Consider the following 16270-nt stretch of genomic DNA (forward strand, 5'->3'; position numbering starts at 1 on the left):
CAAGACACTGTCCATTCCGTTCAACTGCTCTTCCAAGTCCTTTGCTGTCTCTGACAAAATTACAGTGTCATCGGCGAACCTCAAAGTTTTTATTTCTTCTCCATGGATTTTAATACCTACTCCGAACTTTTCTTCTGTTTCCTTTACTGCTTGCTCAATATACAGATTCAACAACATCGGGGAGAGGCTACAACCCTATCTCACTCCCTTTCCAACCACTGCTTCCCTTTCATGTCCCTCGACTCTTATAACTGCCATCTGGTTTCTGTACAAATTGTAAATGGCCTTTCGCTCCCTGTATTTTACACCTGCCACCTTCTGAATTTGAAAGAGAGTACTCCAGTCAACATTGTCAAAAGCTTTCTCTAAGTCTACAAATGCTAGAGACGTAGGTTTGCCTTTCCTTAATCTTTCTTCTAAGATAAGTCGTAGGGTCAGTATTGCCTCAGGTGTTCCAACATTTCTATGGAATCGAAACTGATCTTCCCCAAGGTCGACTTCTACCAGTTTTTCCATTTGTCTGTAAAGAATTCACGTTAGTATTTTGCAGCTGTGACTTATTAAACTGATATTTCGGTAATTTTCACATCTGTCAATACTTGCTTTCTGTGGGATTGGAATTATTATATTCTTGTTGAAGTCTGAGGGAATTTCGCCTGTCTCATACATCTTGCTCACCAGATGGTAGAGTTTTATCAGGACTGGCTCTCCCAAGGCTGTCAGTGGAATGTTGTCTACTCCCGGAGCTTTGTTGCGACTCAGGTCTTTCAGTGCTCTGTCAAACTCTTCACGCAGTATCATATCTCCCATTTCATCTTCATCTACATCCTCTTCCATTTCCATAATATTGTCCTCAAGTACATCGCCCTTGTATAGGCTCTCTATATGTATTCATGTATTGCATTTACAAAATATTGAGATAGAAGATTTAGAATGGGCTCAGAGATGTAACTGTAAAGACTTTAGAAGTTTCTAATATTAAAGTTACTTTTATACCACCTAAATATATGAAGTTATTGGAAATTTGGTTAAAAATTCATTGAAACAGTTAGGTAATGTACTATTTCCAAGGATTCCACAGTAACTGAAAATACATGAAATATATTGACAACCATCCACTGTATAATGGAATGATGACAATGAAAATTTTTATGGATGTGGGACTCAAACTTGGATTTCCCGCTTATTGTGAGTGGTCACCTTACCATTAGGCTATCTGAGTATGCATGCCCAAAGGAACATTGCATCGTGCTTCTGTACAATACAGGCATTGCAATAACATATTTATCTGCCAACACTGGGCAAGCAATTTTCAATTAAAATGTCTCATACGTAGGGGAATATACATAGTGGATGTATGAGTGCAGGTTGTTGACACATGGTTGACAGCATGTAATAATAATAATACTTTATCCAACATTGAATGATTCATTGCGTATGTACACTATGTGATCAAAAGTACCCGGACACCCCCAAAATCATATTTTTTTTTTCATATTAGGTGCATTGTGCTGCCAGCTACTGCCAGGTACTCCATATCAGCAACCTCAGTACTCATTAGACATTGTGAGAGAGCAGAATGGGGCACCCCGTGGAACTCATGGCCTTCAAACATAGTCAGGTGATGGGATATCACTTGTGTCATACATCTGTACACGAGATTTTCACACTTCTAAACATCCGTAGGTCCTCTGTTATCAATGTTATAGTGAAGTGGAAACGTGAAGGGACACATAAAGCACAAAAGTGTACAATCCGACCTTGTTTGTTGAAAGACAGAGAACACTGACGGTTGAAGAGGGTTGTAATGTGTAATAGGCAGACATCTATACAGACCATCACACAGGAATTCCAAACTGCATCAGGATCCACTGCAAGTACTATGACAGTTAGGTGGCAGGTGAGAAAACTTGGATTTCATGGTCGAGCGGCTGGTCATAGCCACACATCACATGGGTAAATGCCGAATGATGACTCACTTGGTGTAAGGAGCTTAAACATTGGATGATTGAACAGTTGAAAAATGTTGTGTGGGGTGATGAATGACGGTACAAAATGTTGCAATCCGATGGCAGGCTGTGGGTATGGCAAATGCCCAGTGTACATCATTTGCCAGTATGTGTAGTGCCAACAGTAGAATTCGGAGGTGGTGTTGTTATGATGTGGTCATGTTTTCCATGGAGGGGGCTTGCACCCCTTGCTGTTTTGTGTGACATTATCACAACACAGGCCTACATTGATGTTTTAAGCACTTTCTTGCTTCTCACTGTTGAAGAGCAATTCGGGGATGGTGATCGAGCACCTGTTCATAATGCATGGCCTGTGGCGGAATGGTTACACAACAGTAACATCCCTGTAATGGACTGGCCTGCACAGAGTCCTGACCTGAATCCTATAGAACACCTTTGGGATGTTTTGGAATGCCGACTTCGTACCAGGTCTCACCGATCAACATTGATACTTCTCCTCAGTGCAGCAGTCCATGAAGAATGGGCTACCACCCCCCAAGAAACATTGCAGCAACTGATTGAATGTATGCCTGCGAGAGTGGAAGCTGTCATTAAGGCTAAGGGTGGACCAACATCATATTGAATTCCAGCATATCAATGGAGGGCGATGACTTTCAAGTCATTTTCAGCCAGATGTCTGGATACTTTTGATCACCAAGTGTATAAAAACAGGTTACAATTCTTGATATATAGCACAATAATACATTCTTCTGAAGTTTTGGTCTTGGAAGCATGCTCAGATAGTCTAATGGCAAGGCGAATGCTCGCGATATGGGTGGAAATCTGGATATGAGTCCCGGTCTGGCACTGATTTTCAATATCTTCATACCATTATACAGCTGATGATTGCTGATATGAACATTGCATCATACTTCTGAACAACTCAGCCACTTCAGTATCATATTTGTCCACCAACACCGGGCAAACGATTTTCAATTAAAATGTTTCCCTTGTATGGGAATAATATACATAATGGATATACATGCATCCATGTCCAAAGAGGGGGGGGGGGGGGGGGGGGGAATACTGCATCGTACTTCTGAACAACAAAGCACTGCAGTATTGTTACTGAAAATTGTTTATTCAGAAATATATTATGAGTTTGAAGACTGTAGCTAAAAACCTATAGATGCAGGAATTTTCATACAACATAAGCAGATCAAACAAGTTTAATCAATCACCAATTTAAAAAATAAATCTTCTCTAATTTTATAGCCGAAGTTGTTGGATTTAGACTGCAGATATATACTATCTGCATCCATCTAAATAAAAATGGTATGGCATGCTAGATAATAGAAGCAAAATTTAAGAAATATCTATACATGTTCTTAAGATTTGTCATCTTAGACAATGCATGTGACAAGTTAAAATGGCCCAAGATACTCAAAATTCTTAGAAAAGTAGGTGTGGGCTATGGGAAAAATGGGTAATATACAGTATGTACAAAAAACCAAGAGGGAACACTAACAGTGGAAGACCTATATCTTCATGTATACTCTGCAAACCCTTGTGAGGTGCATGGCAGAGGGTACATCCCATTATATCACTTCTTAGGGTTTCTTCCTGTTCCATTCACGTGTGGAGTGTGGGAAGAATGATGGTTTAAGTGTCACTGTGCATGCAGTAGTTATTCTAAACTTATCCTCATGACCACTATGTGAGCAATACGTAGTGGGTTGTAGTATATCCATAGAGTTATCATTTGAAGTTGGTTCTTGAAACTTTGTTAATAGACTTTCTTAGAGTTGATGGCATCCTCTTGGGTAAAATATTCCGGAGGTAAAATAGTCCCCCATTCGGATCTCCAGGCGGGGACTACTCAAGAGGATGTTGTTATCAGGAGAAAGAAAACTGGTGTTCTACGGATTGGAGTGTGGAATGTCAGATCCCTTAATCGGGCAGGTAGGTTAGAAAATTTAAAAAGGGAAATGGATAGGTTAAACTTAGATAAAGTGGGAATTAGTGAAGTTCGGTGGTAGGAGGAATAAGACTTTTGGTCAGGTGAATACAGGGTTATAAATACAATTGCACAGAGCATAACTTAATCATAGCTAACACTTGGTTCAAGAACCATGAAAGAAGGTTGTATACATGGAAGAACCCTAGAGATACTGGAATGTTTCAGATAGATTATATAATGGTAAGACAGAGACACAGGAACCAGGTTTTAAACTGTAAGACATTTCCAGGGGCAGATGTGGACTCTGACCACAATCTATTGGGTATGAACTGTAGATTAAAACTGAAGAAACTGCAAAAAGGTGGGAATTTAAGGAGATGGGACCCGGATAAACTGAAAGAACCAGAGGTTGTACAGAGTTTCAGGGAGAGCATAAGGGAACAATTGACAGGAATGGGGGAAAGAAATACAGTAGAAGAGGAATGGGTAGTTTTGAGGGATGAAATAGTGAAGGCAGCAGGGGATCAAGTAGGTAAAAAGACGAGGGCTAGTAGAAATCATTGGGTAACAGAAGAGATACTGAATTTAATTGATGAAAGGAGAAAATACAAAAATGCAGTAAATGAAGCAGGCAAAAAGGAATACAAACGTCTCAAAAAGGAGATCGACAGGAAGTGCAAAATGGCTAAGTAGGTATGGCTAGAGGACAAATCTAAGGATGTAGAGGCTTATCTCACAAGGGGTAAGACAGATACTGCCTACTGGAAAATTAAAGAGACCTTTGGAGAAAAGAGGACGCCTTGCATGAATATCAAGAGCACAGATGGAAACCCAGTTCTAAGCAAAGAAGGGAAAGCAGAAAGGTGGAGGGAGTATATAGAGGGTCTATACAGGGGTGATGTTCTTGAGGACAATATTATGGAAATGGAAGAGGATGTAGATGAAGATGACATGGGAGATATGATACTGCGTGAAGAGTTTGACAGAGCACTGAAAGACCTAAGTTGAAACAAGGCCCCAGGAGTAGACAACATTCCATTAGAACTACTGACAGCCTTGGGAGAGCTAGTCCTGACAAAACTCTACCATCTGGTGAGCAAGATGTATGAGACAGGCGAAATTCCCTCAGACTTCAACAAGAATATAATAATTCCAATCCCACAGAAAGCAGGTGTTGACAGATGTGAAAAAAACCGAAATATCAGTTTAATAAGTCACAGCTGCAAAATACTAACGTGAATTCTTTACAGACAAATGGAAAAACTGGTAGAAGTCGACCTTGGGGAAGATCAGTTTCGATTCCATAGAAATGTTGGAACACCTGAGGCAATACTGACCCTACGACTTATCTTAGAAGAAAGATTAAAGAAAGGCAAACCTACATCTACATCTACATCTACATTGATACTCCGCAAGCCACCCAACGGTGTGTGGCGGAGGGCACTTTACGTGCCACTGTCATTACCTCCCTTTCCTGTTCCAGTCGCGTATGGTTCGCGGGAAGAACGACTGTCTGAAAGCCTCCGTGCGCGCTCTAATCTCTCTAATTTTACATTCGTGATCTCCTCGGGAAGTATAAGTAGGGGGAAGCAATATATTCGATACCTCATCCAGAAACGCACCCTCTCGAAACCTGGCGAGCAAGCTACACCGCGATGCAGAGCGCCTCTCTTGCAGAGTCTGCCACTTGAGTTTATTAAACATCTCCGTAACGCTATCACGGTTACCAAATAACCCAGTGACGAAACGCGCCGCTCTTCTTTGGATCTTCTCTATCTCCTCCGTCAACCCGACCTGGTACGGATCCCACACTGATGAGCAATACTCAAGTATAGGTCGAACGAGTGTTTTGTAAGACACCTCCTTTGTTGATGGACTACATTTTCTAAGCACTCTCCCAATGAATCTCAACCTGGTACCCGCCTTACCAACAATTAGTTTTATATGATCATTCCACTTCAAATCGTTCCGTACGCATACTCCCAGATATTTTACAGAAGTAACTGCTACCAGTGTTTGTTCCGCTATCATATAATCATACAATAAAGGATCCTTCTTTCTATGTATTCGCAATACATTACATTTGTCTATGTTAAGGGTCAGTTGCCACTCCCTGCACCAAGTGCCTATCCGCTGCAGATCTTCCTGTATTTCGCTACAATTTTCTAATGCAGCAACTTCTCTGTATACTACAGCATCATCCGCGAAAAGCCGCATGGAACTTCCGACACTATCTACTAAGTCATTTATATATATTGTGAAAAGCAATGGTCCCATAACACTCCCCTGTGGCACGCCAGAGGTTACTTTAACGTCTGTAGACGTCTCTCCATTGATAACAACATGCTGTGTTCTGTTTGCTAAAAACTCTTCAATCCAGCCACACAGCTGGTCTGATATTCCGTAGGCTCTTACTTTGTTTATCAGGCGACAGTGCGGAACTGTATCGAACGCCTTCCGGAAGTCAAGAAAAATAGCATCTACCTGGGAGCCTGTATCTAATATTTTCTGGGTCTCATGAACAAATAAGGCGAGTTGGGTCTCACACGATCGCTGTTTCCGGAATCCATGTTGATTCCTACATAGTAGATTCTGGGTTTCCAGAAATGACATGATACGCGAGCAAAAAACATGTTCTAAAATTCTACAAGAGATCGACGTAAGAGATATAGGTCTATAGTTTTGCGCATCTGCTCGACGACCCTTCTTGAAGACTGGGACTATCTGTGCTCTTTTCCAATCATTTGGAACCCTCCGTTCCTCTAGAGACTTGCGGTACACGGCTGTTAGAAGGGGGGCAAGTTCTTTCGCGTACTCTGTGTAGAATCGAATTGGTATCCCGTCAGGTCCAGTGGACTTTCCTCTATTGAGTGATTCCAGTTGCTTTTCTATTCCTTGGACACTTATTTCGATGTCAGCCATTTTTTCGTTTGAGCGAGGATTTAGAGAAGGAACTGCAGTGCGGTCTTCCTCTGTGAAACAGCTTTGGAAAAAGGTGTTTAGTATTTCAGCTTTACGCGTGTCATCCTCTGTTTCAATGCCATCATCATCCCGTAGTGTCTGGATATGCTGTTTCGAGCCACTTACTGATTTAACGTAAGACCAGAACTTCCTAGGATTTTCTGTCAAGTCGGTACATAGAATTTTACTTTCGAATTCAATGAACGCTTCACGCATAGCCCTCCTTACGCTAACTTTGACATCGTTTAGCTTCAGTTTGTCTGAGAGGTTTTGGCTGCGTTTAAACTTGGAGTGGAGCTCTCTTTGCTTTCGCAGTAGTTTCCTAACTTTGTTGTTGTACCACGGTGGGTTTTTCCCGTCCCTCACAGTTTTACTCGGCACGTACCTGTCTAAAACGCATTTTACGATTGCCTTGAACTTTTTCCATAAACACTCAACATTGTCAGTGTCGGAACAGAAATTTTCGTTTTGATCTGTTAGGTAGTCTGAAATCTGCCTTCTATTACTCTTGCTAAACAGATAAACCTTCCTCCCTTTTTTTATATTCCTATTAACTTCTATATTCAGGGATGCTGCAACGGCCTTATGATCACTGATTCCCTGTTCTGTACATACAGATTCGAAAAGTTCGGGTCTGTTTGTTATCAGTAGGTCCAAGATGTTATCTCCACGAGTCGGTTCTCTGTTTAATTGCTCGAGGTAATTTTCGGATAGTGCACTCAGTATAATGTCACTCGATGCTCTGTCCCTACCACCCGTCCTAAACATCTGAGTGTCCCAGTCTATATCTGGTAAATTGAAATCTCCACCTAAGACTATAACATGCTGAGAAAATTTATGTGAAATGTATTCCAAATTTTCTCTCAGTTGTTCTGCCACTAATGCTGCTGAGTCGGGAGGTCGGTAAAAGGAGCCAATTATTAACCTAGTTCGGTTGTTTAGTGTAACCTCAACCCATAATAATTCACAGGAACTATCCACTTCTACTTCACTACAGGATAAACTACTACTAACAGCGATGAACACTCCACCACTGGTTGCATGCAATCTATCCTTTCTAAACACCGTGTGTACCTTAGTAAAAATTTCGGCAGAATTTATCTCTGGCTTAAGCCAGCTTTCTGTACCTATAACGATTTCAGCTTCGGTGCTTTCTATCAGCGCTTGAAGTTCCGGTACTTTACCAACGCAGCTTCGACAGTTGACAATTACAATACCGATTGCTGCTTGGTCCCCGCATGTCCTGACTTTGCCCCGCACCCGTTGAGGCTGTTGCCCTTTCTGTACTTGCCCAAGGCCATCTAACCTAAAAAACCGCCCAGCCCACGCCACACAACCCCTGCTACCCGTGTAGCCGCTTGTTGCGTGTAGTGGACTCCTGACCTATCCAGCGGAACCCGAAACCCCACCACCCTATGGCGCAAGTCGAGGAATCTGCAGCCCACACGGTCGCAGAACCGTCTCAGCCTCTGATTCAGACCCTCCACTCGGCTCTGTACCAAAGGTCCGCAGTCAGTCCTGTCGACGATGCTGCAGATGGTGAGCTCTGCTTTCATCCCGCTAGCGAGACTGGCAGTCTTCACCAAATCAGATAGCCGCCGGAAGCCAGAGAGGATTTCCTCCGATCCATAGCGACACACATCATTGGTGCCGACATGAGCGACCACCTGCAGATGGGTGCACCCTGTACCCTTCATGGCATCCGGAAGGACCCTTTCCACATCTGGAATGACTCCCCCCGGTACGCACACGGAGTGCACATTGGTTTTCTTCCCCTCTCTTGCTGCCATTTCCCTAAGGGGCCCCATTACGCGCCTGACGTTGGAGCTCCCAACTACCAGTAAGCCCACCCTCTGCGACTGCCCGGATCTTGCAGACTGAGGGGCAACCTCTGGAACAGGACAAGCAGCCATGTCAGGCCGAAGATCAGTATCAGCCTGAGACAGAGCCTGAAACCGGTTCGTCAGACAAACTGGAGAGGCTTTCCGTTCAGCCCTCCGGAATGTCTTTCGCCCCCTGCCACACCTTGAAACGACCTCCCACTCTACCACAGGTGAGGGATCAGCCTCAATGCGGGCAACCACAGTCGTAGTCCGATCAGGGGATGCGTGGGACGAGCTGGCCGTCCCCGACAAACCCCCATCCCGACCCCCACAGTGATGCCCATTGGCAACAGCCTCAAGCTGTGTGACCGAAGCCAACACTGCCTGAAGCTGGGAGCGAAGGGATGCCAACTCAGCCTGCATCCGAACACAGCAGTTGCAGTTCCTATCCATGCTAAAAACTGTTTTGCTAAGAACGTCCGAACTAATCTACAGAGAGCGCAAACAAATCGACAAAATTTAAACGGTTATTAAAATACAAGATTGCCTAGTAAATGCAGTAATGCTGCTACTTGCGCACTGCTGACACTGCTCGGCGGCAGAAGGAGACTAAGCGAAATTACACTATTCAGGTACTAAAACACGATGCTACACTCTCAAATACTATAATACGCCCGAAATTTATGAATTAAACAATGCAAGAACCAAAACACGCAAAGAAATTAAGAGTTAAACTATGTAACAAATGAGTGAGCTAGGAGTATACGACTTGCTGCTCAGCTGCTACGTTTCTAGCATTTGTAGACTTAGAGAAAGCTTTTGACAATGTTGACTGGAATACTCTCTTTCAAATTCTGAAGGTGACAGGGGTAAAATACAGGGAGCGAAAGGCCATTTACAATTTGTGCAGAAACCAGATGGCAGTTATAAGAGTCGAGGGTCATAAAAGGAAAGCAGTGGTTGGGAAGGGAGTGAGATAGGGTTGTAGCCTCTCCCTGATGTTATTCAATCTGTATATTGAGCAAGCAGTAAAGGAAAGAAAAGAAAATTTTGGAGTAGGTATTAAAATCCATGGAGAAGAAATAAAAACTTTGAGGTTCACTGATGACATGGTAATTCTGTCAGAGGCAGCTAAGGACTTGGAAGAGCAGTTGAACGGAATGGACAGTGTCTTGAAAGGAGGGTATAAGATGAACATCAACAAAAGCAAAATGAGGATAATGGAATGTAGTCGATTTAAGTCGGGTGATGCTGCGGGAATTAGATTAGGACATGAGACACTTAAGGTAGTAAAGGAGTTCTGCTATTTGTGGAGCAAAATAACTGATGATGATCGAAGTAGAGAGGATATAAAATGTAGACTGGCAGTGGCAAGGAAAGCTTTTCTGAGGAAGAGAAATTTGTTAACATCGAGTATTGATTTAAGTGTCAGGAAGTCGTTTCTGAAAGTATTTGTGTGGAGTGTAGCCATGTATGGAAGTGAAACATGCACAATAAATAGTTTGGACAAGAAGAGAATAGAAGCTTTCGAAATGTGGTGCTACAGAAGAATGCTGAAGATTAGATGGGTAGATCACATAACTAATGAGGAGGTATTGAATAGAATTGGGGAGAAGAGGAGTTTGTGGCACAACTTGACTAGAAGAAGGGATCGGTTGGTAGGACAAGTTCTGAGGCATCAAGGGATCACCAATTTAGTACTGGAGGGCAGCGTGGAGGGTAAAAATCGTAGAGGGAGACCAAGAAATGAATACGCTAAGCAGATTCAGAAGGATGTAGGCTGCAGTAGGTACTGGGAGATGAAGAAGCTTGCACAAGATAGAGTAGCATGGAGAGCTGCATCAAACCAGTCTCAGGGCTGAAGTCCACAACAACAACAACAATAACAACAACAGAGTTGTTTACATCTGTCTTCAATAATGTGCCACTTTGTTTCCTTCAATATCAATGTGACACTCTTCCACATATTAAACAAACCTGTGACCATTCATTCTGCTGTCCTCTGTACATGTTCAATATCACTTGTTAGTCCTGTCTGATATGGGTCCCACAAACTTGAACAATGTTCTAATATTGCTCACACATGTGATTTGCAAACAATTTCCTTTGTAGACTGGTTGCACTTCCTCAGTATTCTACCAATGAACCAAAGTCTATCACCTGCCTTACCAAAGAATGAACCTACATGACCATTTCATTTCATGTCCTTACAAAGTGCTACACCCAGGTGTTTGTACGAGTTGGCTGATTCCAACAGTGACCCACTGATGTTATAGTCATAGTATGCTACATTTTTTAATTTTGTGAAGGGCAAAATTTTACATCTCTGAGCATTTAGAGCAAGTTTCCAAATTTTGCACCACACTGAAATCTTACCAATACCTGAGTGAATATTTATACAGCTTCTTTCAGATAGTACTTCATTACAGATAACTGCACCATCTGAAAAAAGTCTGATTTTACTATTAATATTGTTTGTGAGGTCATTGCTATATACAACATGAACAGCAAGGGTCCCAGCACACTTCCCTGGGGCACATCCAAAGTTATTTCTACATCTGTTGATGACTCTCCATCCAATATACTGTAACATGCTGTTTCCTCCCTAGCAAAAAGTTTTCAATCCAGTCACAAATTTCACTTGATACCCCATATGATTGTACTTTTGGCAATAAGTGTAGGTGCAGTACTGAGTCAAATGCTTTTCGGAAATCCTAAAGGACTGCTTCTACCTGGTTGCCTTGATCCAAAGCTTTCAGTACTTCATGTGAGAAAAGTGAGAGTTGAGTTTCACATGATAATATTTTCAAAATCCATGTTGACTGGTGGTGAGGAGGTCATTCTGTTCAAGATACCTCATTAAGTTGGGACTCAGTATGTGTTCTAAGATTCTACAACAAATCAGTGTCAAGGATATTGGACGATAGTTTTGTGGATCACTTCTGCTACCCTTCTTGTAGATAGGTGTGATCTGTTCCTTATTTTTCAAGAACTGGTCATGGTTCTTTGTTCAAGGGATCTAAAATAGATTATACTCATAATTAGAAGAGGGTCTAACTCAGCTGCAAATTCACCATGGAATCTGACAGGGATTCCATTGGGAACCTGTAGCTTTATTCTAGTTTGATGATTTCAGATATTTCTCAACACCACTGACATTAATACTTACTTCATTCAGCGTTTCAGTGGTATGAAGATTAAATTGGGGCGATTCTCCTGGGTTTTCCTTTTTAAAGGAAGATTTGAAAATGGAGTTAAGCATTTCAGCTTTTGCTTTGCTATCCTCAATTTCAGTTCCTGTCTCATTTGCTAGGAACTGGACACTAACTTTGGTAATACTAACAGCCTTTGCATATGATCAGAATTTCTTTGTGCTCTGTGGAAGATCATGTAAGAATACTCTGCTATGGTAGTTATCGGAGGCATCGAATGTTGCTCTCTTGACAACCAAACATGTTTCATTGAGTATCTCTCTATCTATAAACACCCTACATTTTGTTTACACCTATTATGCAGTAATTTCTGTTTCTTTGGACGTTTCTTTACAATAACTATATACCATGGAGATTTCCCCCCATTATGAACTGTTTTACTGGGTGCATGTATGTGCAGTACGTGTTCAACTATTCTTTTAAACTTGAGCCAGAGTTCCTCGTCATGCTCCTGACCTGCATTGAAAGTTTCAAGTCGCTCATTGAGATACGACACTACTGATTTTTTGTCTAGTTTACTGAACATATATCTTTCAGTTTGTTTTAGTTGTCCTTTGTTCTTTGGTAATCATTGTTAATGCAACCATGTCATGGTCATTAATACCAGTTTCGATGTGGACATCCTCAAAGAGGTCAGTTCTATTTGTTGGCATTTAGATCCAATATATTCACATCATGAGTGGGGTTCCTAACTATCTGTTATAGGTGGTTTTCAGAGATGACATTTAGTCACGTTTCAAAGGATATCTTATCATGTCCATGACAAACAAAACTGTAATTGCCCAAATTAATTGTTGGATGATTAAAGTCTCCACCAATGATTATGATTGGGGAACTTTTGTACAAGTGAACTGAGGTTTTTTCTAAAGTTTTCTGTTACATGAGGAGATGAATCTGGTGGGCGATAGAAGGATTCATTTATCATATCGGTTCACCCCTGATACTGAGACTTGCCCAAACAATCTCACATTCAGCTTCAATTTCTATCTCGGGGGGTTTGATTTTCTTGTGTACTGTGACAAGTACACTACTTCCATTTCCCATTTGCTTGGGCTATTGATATCCACTTAAGTTTTCCCCTAAAATGGCACTGCTATTAGTTTCAGGTTTCAACCAGCTTTCTGTACCTAGTATTATGTGAGCTTAACTGTTTTTCATGAGCACTTCGAACTCTTGCACTTTGTTGTGACTGCTTTGGCAGTTCACCATTAGTATTCCCTGTAGGAGGCTTGTCTCTCGCTCTTACACCAATACTTCTCGGTTTCCTACAGCTATTGTTATTTCAATTGGATGGAGAGTTGCCTAATCTAAAAACTCTTGTGTGCACCCCACAAACAGTCAGCTACCAGAGTAGCAGCCTCTGATGTGTAGTGCACACCTCATATATTTAGGGGAACCCTACATTTCTCAACTCTATGGCACAAATTCAGGCAGTTGCACCCTAGTTTGCCACAGAACCTTCAAAGTCTCTGGTTCAATCCTTACACTTCTAATGGTTTTTGGATGACAGGAGACAGTGTGGGACTGGGGTGGAAGACTCACACATCTCTCACAGTTGGCTCACGTATTGTGTGCAGCCGATCTTCTTCTCAGGTCAGACGGCTGTGTTGATCTTCACAAGCTCTTCTTCTCCAAAGACTATAGCTGATGAAAGGAATTTCAAAATAGACTTCTTTTCTACTCTTGAAATGATTCTGTCCTCTCAGGATACTTTTGTTCAACTCTGTTATATTTTCATCTCCACAATAAAACAACTTCACAAGTTTCACACAAGTGTTCAACTCTCACGAGTCAACCCTGTCTTGGACCATTAGATACTAACAGATACAATTGCAATATGTGTGGTTTAATACCCACTACAAAACCAGTTCTTGCTTCTCGCAAGTCCAACACCAGAAAATCCAAAGTAAATGTGTCTAGTTCAATACATAATTCATTTGTTCACAACAATACAATTGTTACATACAGCTTCTATGGCGCACGCTGCAAACACTTGTCTGTGCTGATCAACCGTCACCGTTTCAGTATTTTCCCGATACATGTGCATCCTGCACACACAAAAACTGGCAGCGAGGGAGACACATCTCCACTCTCTCACCCTCTTACTTAAAATATCCGGTGTTCGAGACAGTGGAAAGCCAAGTGTCTCTAGAACTTACACTGAAATTCTCGAGGCACTACACACTTGACTCAGAACCAAAGGGCCACAATCAGTTATGCGGACAATGTTGCAAATTGTGAGCTTTGTGAAACTCCATGTGCAAGGCTGGTCTTCTCTGCCAGTTACTGGAATGACCAAGAATGACCTCGGAGCCCAGACAACAGGCATCATTTGTTGTAACGTGCGCCACAATCTGAAGTTGTTTGTACCCTGTTCCCTTAAAGGCTGCTCTTCAACATGTTGAATGAGTCCCACAGGCACATACACTGAGTGCACCTGGTGTCCTCTCCTGTCCCCTAATGCCATTACCTTAAGGGGTACCATCATTCACCATACTTTTTAACTGCCGGTGATTAATAGATCCCTACCCTTTTGCGTTTGCCTCCTCCTGACACCGTACAAAACAGGTTTCCCAAAAACTGTTGATGTGAGTCCCACTGGATCACTTTCCGTTTCTGTAAGAGACATCACCACACACTTGTTGGTTAGGGGGATCAGTACGACACCCTGAATCCTCCCTGGTCCCCATTCGCCCTGCATAGGACGTCTAGATCTACCATTGACATGCCACTCGCAGTCAAGTGGACAGGTAATGACAGATCCTGTGGTTTCTGCAGAGGAGACAGGATCCACAGGAGAGGATGCTACTTGAGGTACCTCTGGTACCTGTATCACAGGCACATGACTCTCAGAAGCGCTTCCAACACACAAATTTGCAGCAGCTGCCAATCATTTGACAGCAGTCAGGGCGATTTCCAGCAACTTATGAATGTCAACCAACTCATCCTGTGTTTGAGAACAGCATTCGCTGTGGGGCTGCATTTTGGCTGGTGCAGTGTATTACCAGGCAGTGAACAAATAACTTTAAATTAAACCTGCTGATTTCCTTTTAATCTGTTGAGCTAAAAAGTCACTGATTTTGCAAGAATTGAAGCAGATACACAAAACGAGATTTCTGTTAAGGCAACACAAAAACCTGTTATAAAAATTACTAGTTTCCTAAAATGTTTTAATGTTAGTTATAGGTGTTAACAAACTTGAAAACAGAGTTAATCTAGGATAAATGCAGATAACATAACTTTAGCAACAGACAGCAAAAGGTCATTATTCACAGTATTGAGAATGCTGTGATGTGGAGTCGGAGTGGGGTACGGTCAAGTGGGGGGTGCCCCAGGGATCAATGTTGGGGCCACTCCTGTTTCTTATTTATATAAATGATATGCGCTCTAGTATTATGGATAACTCTAAAATATTTCTGTTTGCTGATCGACACTAGCTTTTTAAAAAAAGTATGTTGTGTGCAACATTGGCTCGGTTTCAAGTAGTGCAGTTCATTATATAAGTTCGTGGCTTGTAGAAAATAAACTAATGCAAAATGACAGTAAGACTCAGTTTTTACAGTTTCTAACACACAATTCACCAAAACATTACATTTTAATTTCACAGAATGGGCATATGATTAGTGAAACTGAACAGTTCGAATTTCTAGGTGTTCAGATAGATAGTAAACTGTCGTGGAAAGCCCACATTCAGGATCTTGGTCAAAGATTTAATGCTGCCATTTTTACTATTTGAGCGGTATCTGAAGTGAGTGATCGTTCAACATGAAAATTAGTCTACTTTGCTTATTTTCATTCACTTATGTCATGCGGTATTATATTTTGGGGTAACTCTTCATATATATATATATATATATATATATATATATATATATATATATATATATATATCCTTACTGTCATTTCTTGTTAACAATATTAGCTTATTCCCAAGAATAAGCAGCTTTCACTCAGGTAATACTTGGCAGAAATCGAACCTGCATTTGGGTCAGATTTCCTTAACTCTTGTGTAGAAAGATGTGCAGTATACTGCTGCATCCATTTTCAGTAAGCTACCACTAGAATACAAAAATCTTAGCAGTAATCCACAAACTTTCAAATCTAAACTGAAGAGTTTCCTCTGGGGTCACTCCTCCTATTCTGTCAAGGAGTTCCTTGAAAATTATGCTGATTCTTGTTGTATTGTTCATTACGTTTACTTAAAGTTATGGCTTGTCTTTTTTGGGTTCATAAACATTTTATTTTTCTCTATTATTACTTTTATGTTGTAATTTCATGTACTGACACGCTCCATGACCTTGGAGATTTGCTCCTCAATTTGGTTTTATGGAACTTGGTGTGTAAATAAATAAACATAAGCTTACT

At 41.5% G+C, this 16270-nt stretch overlaps 1 protein-coding gene across 3 annotated transcripts in view; it reads left to right on the forward strand.

The window, feature by feature from the left end:
• The window catches only part of LOC124619293 (serine/threonine-protein phosphatase 6 regulatory ankyrin repeat subunit B-like), a 289649-nt gene that overhangs the window by 36388 nt on the left and 236991 nt on the right, over positions 1 to 16270 (forward strand). The gene's annotated exons all lie outside the window — the stretch shown is intronic.

This window comes from Schistocerca americana, chromosome 1 (genome assembly GCF_021461395.2).
Source record: "Schistocerca americana isolate TAMUIC-IGC-003095 chromosome 1, iqSchAmer2.1, whole genome shotgun sequence".
Lineage (NCBI taxonomy): Eukaryota > Metazoa > Arthropoda > Insecta > Orthoptera > Acrididae > Schistocerca > Schistocerca americana.